Raw genomic sequence first — 7,580 nt, forward strand, 5'->3', positions numbered from 1 at the left:
CTCAATGAAAATGTAAATCTTAAACAGCGTTTTTCTCGGCTTTCTGTTTTTCAATATGGGACTCTTATGCTTTTATGGGCAGTCTCTAAAAAGTAATACTATGGCGGATGGCTTTACTAGCAGAGATAGCTCATTAGTTTTTATTATCCAGCTTTCTTCAAAACTCATGCAACAATAATATCAGTGGACAATTCCGATTCGAAGTAACCCTGTAAAGATCTGACGTAAAATAATCCGAGATTCTAGCTGGTTCTAGCTAGTATTCCGGCTCCAGAGACACAACCTATTCTAATTAGAATCGGCTGTGTCACTGGATCCGAAATACTAGCTAGGACCAACCAGTATTTCGGTTGAACTTACTGGGAACCATTTGAATGATCGTTTGGTTATATTCACCAAATCATTATTCTTCTCGCCATCATTACGGTTTAATCGACGGATCGACATTTTCGAATGTATCTTTCATATCTTAGTAAAATCTCAGTACTGTCGAAAACTGAGACTGAAAAATTGAGGACGATTTTATGAACAAAAGCGGGCTTGACTTTTTCTATTGTAATAAAGTGACCAGACATCCCGTCCCGGATTTCAATCGCTTGTCTCGCAAGACAAGAAGTCCAGGAAAGTATCCTGCCTATTACAACATAATGATGTTTACTCCAAAACACCTATCTTGTACATTCATATCGTACAGAACACTCAAAGTTTTGAGTTAAAGGTACCTTCTTATCTCCGAACAACGCGGGGAACGGGAAAATTGAGCCTCTTGAATCTTTGCTAAAGGTTTCAGTGTATTGTTGTGTAAATTTATGGGAAACATACATCTTCACTTGGTTTCTTGACGCGCCCCGCATTCACCCGAAAACATCTGGTCACTTTATATAACATCATCAATACTTTTGCTAATATCTTAGTATTAAAAAAGATAATGAATGTGTAAGGGTCGCTTAATATCATCAAACTTGTGTGATCTCTTGAATCTAAACTCATGCAGCCCCACTGTACTGATCACATCCAATCAAACATGTACACATTTTTAAGCATCGGTATTATAAAGATTCGATTAATGGGGAACTACAATCGATACTGAACCCCAATGCGTGCAAACCATCCTCGCTGAAGTATAAACAGTGGCGATGCCAATAATAAAGCAAACTTCGGTTGTTGGTAGCGACAGCAGACTGCCCATAATCGCAAGTCAGTCCCATGTTCTATAGAATTCTCTATCTACATAGGACTGGCTTGCGATTATAGGCAGAGTAGTACATAGTAAAAGGTTTATGCATGTTTTGAAACCGATATAGGACGTCGTAAAACCACTCGTCCCGTTGCTCTATCAGCAGTCAATACTTTCCAACAAGTAGTGCAAGTTCAGACAACTAAGAAATTCGTTCGAATTACCTGGGGCCCTATTCTCACAGTCACGTCACTTAGTGACTAGAAGAAAATAGGGCCCCTGATTTCTATCATGTGACCTTCATTGCCATCATCATGTGTACAAGTTGCTGATGCACCATACGGCTATTACAAGGAACCGTACACAATCAAAAGTGTGACCATGACCACTACGGAAAAATCGACGAAAATCTAGAACCAACGAAGTCCATCTGCCCTATTGTTCAGCTCCAAAGTGAAAAAAGGTCAATCAAAACTTTCAGGTCATTTATATATTTATATGCAACGATAGTTTTCTTATTTTGGTGATAATAAAGTTTGATTGTAAAATTAGGTCAACAAATTTTTTTTCGGGTCCATCTGCAAACTCCATCTGTTTTCTTGATTCCAGTCAAGCGCTGGGTTGAAATCTGGTTGTTGATGTCGATGCTGCTAACCATTTCGTTACTAGTCGTTCATCTTCCCTAGCCTAGATTTCGTGATATACGGTACTTTTAATTTTTCATTTCACTGCACAGTGGTCCAGATCGCTAATTTAGGAGGAATTTTTACTTTCTGACAAACCTGTATAATTTAGCCGTATCATGTCTTAGGATGAATTTGTGTACTTTAGAAGATGCTTCTTTTTATTGGAATAGTTATTAGGGTGGTTCTAATTTATCTAAAATACGAAAATAAACTTTTTACTGATGAAAGATAGAGCTCCACAGTCTTCCACAAAGTTGTAAAGTAACTTATTTTGAATAAATTTGTTGAACATATTAAAGCTCTATCTCTTTTAGTTTTTGTTATACAAGAAATTTAAAAAAAAGATTAGGGTGTTCCTGAAAAAAACGTTTTTTTAGTATAACTTTCGTATCTTTTACTTTTTGTTAACACAACCTTTGAACAGCTTATTGAAAACTTCAAGCCGAGTATTTTTCTCCAAGACACCGAAGGTCTAACTTTTTTCTTTAAAAAGTTATGGACACTTTTCGTTAAAAAAATAGCCTATTTCAAGGCTCAATATCGCTGATGCGGGCACCTAAAATTGAATTCTGTTTCCGCCACATGAAAGACCATACTTATTAGTATATTTGAGCAAAAATTGGCGAATACGATATTTTTTTAAAATTTGCAATTTAGATTTAAAGTTTGTAGTTTTGCAGGTTCAACGCATTAAAGCATTTACACACATATCGTTGTATTATGAAAAAAGCCACTTTCAAATATCATTCTCTCATCGCAGCAAGCTTTGCATAAGTGAAACGACTGTCAAAAAAGGTTTCTGATTTTATTCGTTTTAAATAAAACTAGTAAATATGGATAATAGTCGAAGAGAGTTGGCGAATTTGCTTATTGCTGGTAAAAAGACAGATGAACTGCTTAAGTTCATTACAAGTAGTAATCCAAATGTAAAATTGAGACTTGTTAGTGCTCGGAAGAAAATAAAAATCTTCATGTTGGAATTTAGAAGGTTGTGGATTCGGAGTAAGCGCACGCAAATTCGGTTTGAGCTGGAAAATTTTGTGTGGCTTGAAGGAAAGCTAAGATTCGAAGTCGAAGGTAAAGGTAAAGGCCGAAAGAGGAAACCATTTTCCGAAATATGTCGCAGAGCCAAAATAAAAAGATTAGGAAAGTTGCGCGATAAGTATTCCACGGAAGAACTTGGTTTAGCGTCAGCCGTCAACGCTAATTCTACTGGTTTCCGTTTAGTTGGCAGACAAATCGAACGATTGTCGAAAAGTCCCGTCGGCTAAATTATACAGGTTTGTCAGAAAGTAAAAATTCCTCCTAAATTAGCGATCTGGACCACTGTGCACTGTAAGCGCAATCACAATTGGCATTGGCGGTGATAACATTATCGGTCGTTGTTCTTGTAGACATTACTCATTACTTTCGGCTGAGTTAAATCGTATGTACCCGTAAAAATCACTTAAATTTGGTACGCTCTGGTCGTTGTACACAATGGTAAATGCGACGTGGTATTTTAATTCGCACCGTGATTTGATAGGCAGCACTCTAAGTAATATACGTATAATCTTAATCCCTTGGGTTGTCGAAAAGATGAAAAAAAATAAACCAATGGCAGATCGTATTATACTAACGGCAAACAGTACTAAAAATAATCCGGTGATTAATCCTCGCGAAAATAGACTCGCATGGAAAACGTAATACTTACCGATGTAATGTTTTACAATCGACTTATTTTTTGCACTGCACTGCATACCGCTTGTTACACGCGGACAGTAAGGAAAACATCCAATTCCGACGATCTGAACCCGAAAATAAGACTAACGACATTTTGTTTTAATTATCTTCCAAGAAGACTGAGCAGAATTCACTCATGTCAAAACAATGTGTTTTGACAGGATGTGAATGAATTCGATATTAAATTGGCAAAAGGGCGAATAAGATTTGTAAACAAACTTTTATTTTGATGATTTCTCTTAATTTACTATAATTTCAAAGCAGAAAACAATTGAAATTACTTTTACGAAGGGTAAAAATTTACATTAACGCATATTTTTCATGAAATTCCACTCTGCAGCAGACTAATGAGCGAAACAAGTTTGTTTACAAAAAACACTTTCGCCCTTTTGACGAATTAATATTGAATTGTTCATCTAAGATACGGTATAGTGAAGGTGGTAACATTTCTTAATGCGTGAGCGTGGTTGTCATTTTTTCGAATCAGCAGAAAGAGATGGAAGATGAAATAAAAATACGTAGTGTCATGCTACGTAGTGATGTCAATATCTACGTCGAGATCTACGTTCAGCTAACCCGGCCACCATGTTTATTTTCTCAAGCAAGAAACTGATACATACATTCAAAATGAATAATGTTACCTTCCTTTTACTATATTGTGCATATTTTATATTCCCCACGCAAAATTCATCCAAATGGTGTAATGGTAAGGGGAAGCTGGGTAAGATAATGTTACCTTCCTTTTACTATATTGTGCATATTTTATATTCCCCACGCAAAATTCATCCAAATGGTGTAATGGTAAGGGGAAGCTGGGTAAGATAAGGCATGAGAATATGGGGTGAACTAGGCAGTTCGAAGAATTTTTGATTTTTTCAATAGTTAGAGGCTGCAAATCATCGCGGCACTAAGCGAAATCGATTTGAGGATGAAAAATGAAGTAAATAAGCATATAAAATTTTTTGACGAGAAAGGTCTATTCGCTCATTTTTTCGACATAAACAATGTTTAATGTTTACCCTAAATAGTGAAACTCTAAAATCTTGCAAGTTCGAAGTTTACATTGCGATGGATCATTTTGTTTAGATACAGGTTACATTATAAATCAACACTCGATGGGGGAATAGAATCGAAACCAACGCTCGATGAATTGAGAATGCAAAACACAAGATTGTACGCAGCTCACCTGGGTTCGATTCCCAACCCCGCACATAGGGTTAGAGATTTTTCCACAAGCAATTACTCTAACCAGAAAAGAGGCGAATGACCCTAAGGCTAAAACCTCTATAATTAAAATAATAAAAAATAATACAAAACACAAGAATCCGAATTACGAATCGCTTCCGATCAACTTGCAGGAATGAGTTCAGCCATAACTCTAAGTCCAGTTGGAATACCGGCTGGATTCTGCCAGAATTCAGGCTCTAGTGACGCAACCGAGTCTAGTACAACCAGTAGGAATTTCGGCTGATATTACTTAGGAGCATCTCAATTTTACTGAGATGCATCTCAATTTTTGAAATAAATTTAGATAATACTGCAGTGATTAAATATAATACCGCGTTGCTCAAAAATTACCACTGGGTAAGCCTAATTAGAAATTCTAATTCTCTAAATAATAAAATTTGGCATAATGCTTAATTGTTCGTTAATCTTGAAAAATCACTAGTAATTCCATTTGTACTAATTTTATTATTTGCGTTTATGAAATTATTCTACTTGCATTCTACAATAACATTTAAACGGCAAAATTCAGTAACATTCGGTTTCAATTGATTATTCAACAAAAATACAATGCGTACATAACCAATACTCATCAATACACAAAATACGTGTCATTTCGTGAAAAATACACAAATACGTCTCTCAATACGTTAGCCTGAACCGAAAATACTAGAGTGAGTCGCCCCTCGGGATGTGGTCGATTTGTTCGCTAACCATCCAATAACGAGAACTGCAACTTTCACTCTTTGATTGTATGGTGAATAGTGGAGTCAGTTGGCCGATTATATCGACCATATTATGGACGGAGTGCACGAAACACATTTCTCACAGATCGCTGGTTTTCGAAATATAGTTGAATAATTTGAAAATCGTGAGCATACTGTGGTGGCAAACAATACTAAACTACAATAAAATGACATGCCTTGTTAAAACCATCATGTTGAACCACTCTTTATATGCCAAAGTTTGAGACTAAAAATAAGGACATTTGAAGTAAAATAAAGACGCTTTCAAAAAACCACGAAAATAAGGACATGTCATTTAAAATAAGGACGGTTGGTAACCCTAATTTATTATTCGTGTTCAAGTTCCATTACAGCAAAAGTTTCATCGATTATCGCATTGTCGTTGATTTAGCCGGCAAATGCAAAATAGCACTCGGCACTGACGATAAGGAGTAAGAAGGATTTGATTGGAATGACAATAATGCAGAGCATTATACATTGTGATAGAATATCAGGGAGGAGAATTTATATGTAAATTTATATTATATCCCGAGTTGCCATCATTTTGGCACCGCAATAAAGCTATCTGCTGTCTTGTTCAAATTGGCACGAAATAACTAGGCAGCGAATGATAAATTTCATAGTCAATTTATTTACTTTTTCGGAAGGATAAGTAATTAGTATGTTGTGAATATATGTGTCGCCGGTGCCGTGTGTTATGGTGGTACCGGACGGAACCGTTGGTCAGCAGACCGTCCTTGTCGTACTGGTCATAGATGCGACGTTTTTTCTCATCTGATAGCACTTCCAATTCTGTTTATTTTCCGTCGGCCTATTTCCGCTACGAGGCCAAACACCGACGCCAGAGAGATGACACTCCCACACTGTCTGGATTGGATATCGACCCACCAACTCATGGACCGGGGACCAACGGCTTTACTTCCCTTCCGAAGGAAGGCGTGACCTCAGATTTTTCTCACCCCTGAAAAATCTCAACGACCTCGACTGGGATTGAACCCAGACAAACTGGGGTGGGTGGCGGTCACGCTTACCACCCAACCATCGGCGCCGTCATCTGATAGCACTTGACATGCTTCGGAGATCTGTCTTAACGCTCTCTACTTAGTGCAGGATACGCGAAACCGCTGCTAGCTTTCGAAAGAAAATTCCTAGCTGCTGCTACTCTATCAGTCTCTCTCTCGTCTGAGGACTACAATTTCGGTCGACTAAATTATGCTTTGAAAATTGTACTTCCTGGAATTTCATCTAACGAGATCAATTCATTGTGAGGAATTTCGCTGCGTTCCAATATTGCTTGCCTCTGTAGGTGATGATGTGTGTGGATTCACTTCGCAGCCAGGTCTTATGTTTTGGATAATTTTGCTATCTTATTCTGCTGAATAAATCATCTGCCTAAAGCCTCTACGTTATACTACGGTCACTTTAAAAACGCTCTGCTATTTAATCTTGTAGCTCTCGGCAAGTCAGTCCTGGCACTCTTCTCGACTATTCCTGGCACTATACCGCTGACGTCGCACTTATGACGGTGATCAAGAGTGGCAGCGGTTTCGTCGGAATTGTTCACTCGACAAGCAGTAAGTGCAAGGACTCTGCTACTTATGCCTGAGCCCCTCATTGAAACCTTCGTCCTGCCGGAGTGTTAGCTTCGTCCGATACCGGAGCGTATTGCTGAACCGAAGCAGTCCTTCGAATCGGAATCGCTGAATATTCCCGTTAGCCGAATGTCCAACGTGGCCGAAGGCAAACCGATTGCTGCAACACAACCAGCCGTAGCTGACCTTTTAGCATTTAATCCAAGTCCCTGCCACTGGCATAGCGACAGACGAGTGCGGCGCAGGCTGGACCATCGGTTGACTCGGTGCCGGACGGGGCGAAACAGCTGCAACAGGAGCGGACCTAGTATGGGGTGTAAAGGTCTTCAATTGCCATAGATCACCAAAATGCTCTGCGACTAACATTCTGAATAAAACAAACCAAATGAAATTGATCGCAACAACGATAAAATAATCTAAATTCTACCCAAAC

General features: G+C 38.2%; 1 long non-coding RNA gene across 1 annotated transcript; it reads right to left on the minus strand.

The window, feature by feature from the left end:
- Nucleotides 1-1,652: 1,652 nt before the first annotated feature.
- LOC131683027 (uncharacterized) lies at nucleotides 1,653-3,683 on the minus strand. Its single transcript, XR_009304326.1, has 3 exons — nucleotides 3,557-3,683; nucleotides 3,298-3,493; nucleotides 1,653-1,864 (listed from the first exon to the last, which is right to left on the minus strand). It is a non-coding gene; the product is annotated as an uncharacterized LOC131683027 (long non-coding RNA).
- Between the last annotated feature and the right edge of the window lie 3,897 nt (nucleotides 3,684-7,580).

This window comes from Topomyia yanbarensis, chromosome 2 (genome assembly GCF_030247195.1).
Source record: "Topomyia yanbarensis strain Yona2022 chromosome 2, ASM3024719v1, whole genome shotgun sequence".
Lineage (NCBI taxonomy): Eukaryota > Metazoa > Arthropoda > Insecta > Diptera > Culicidae > Topomyia > Topomyia yanbarensis.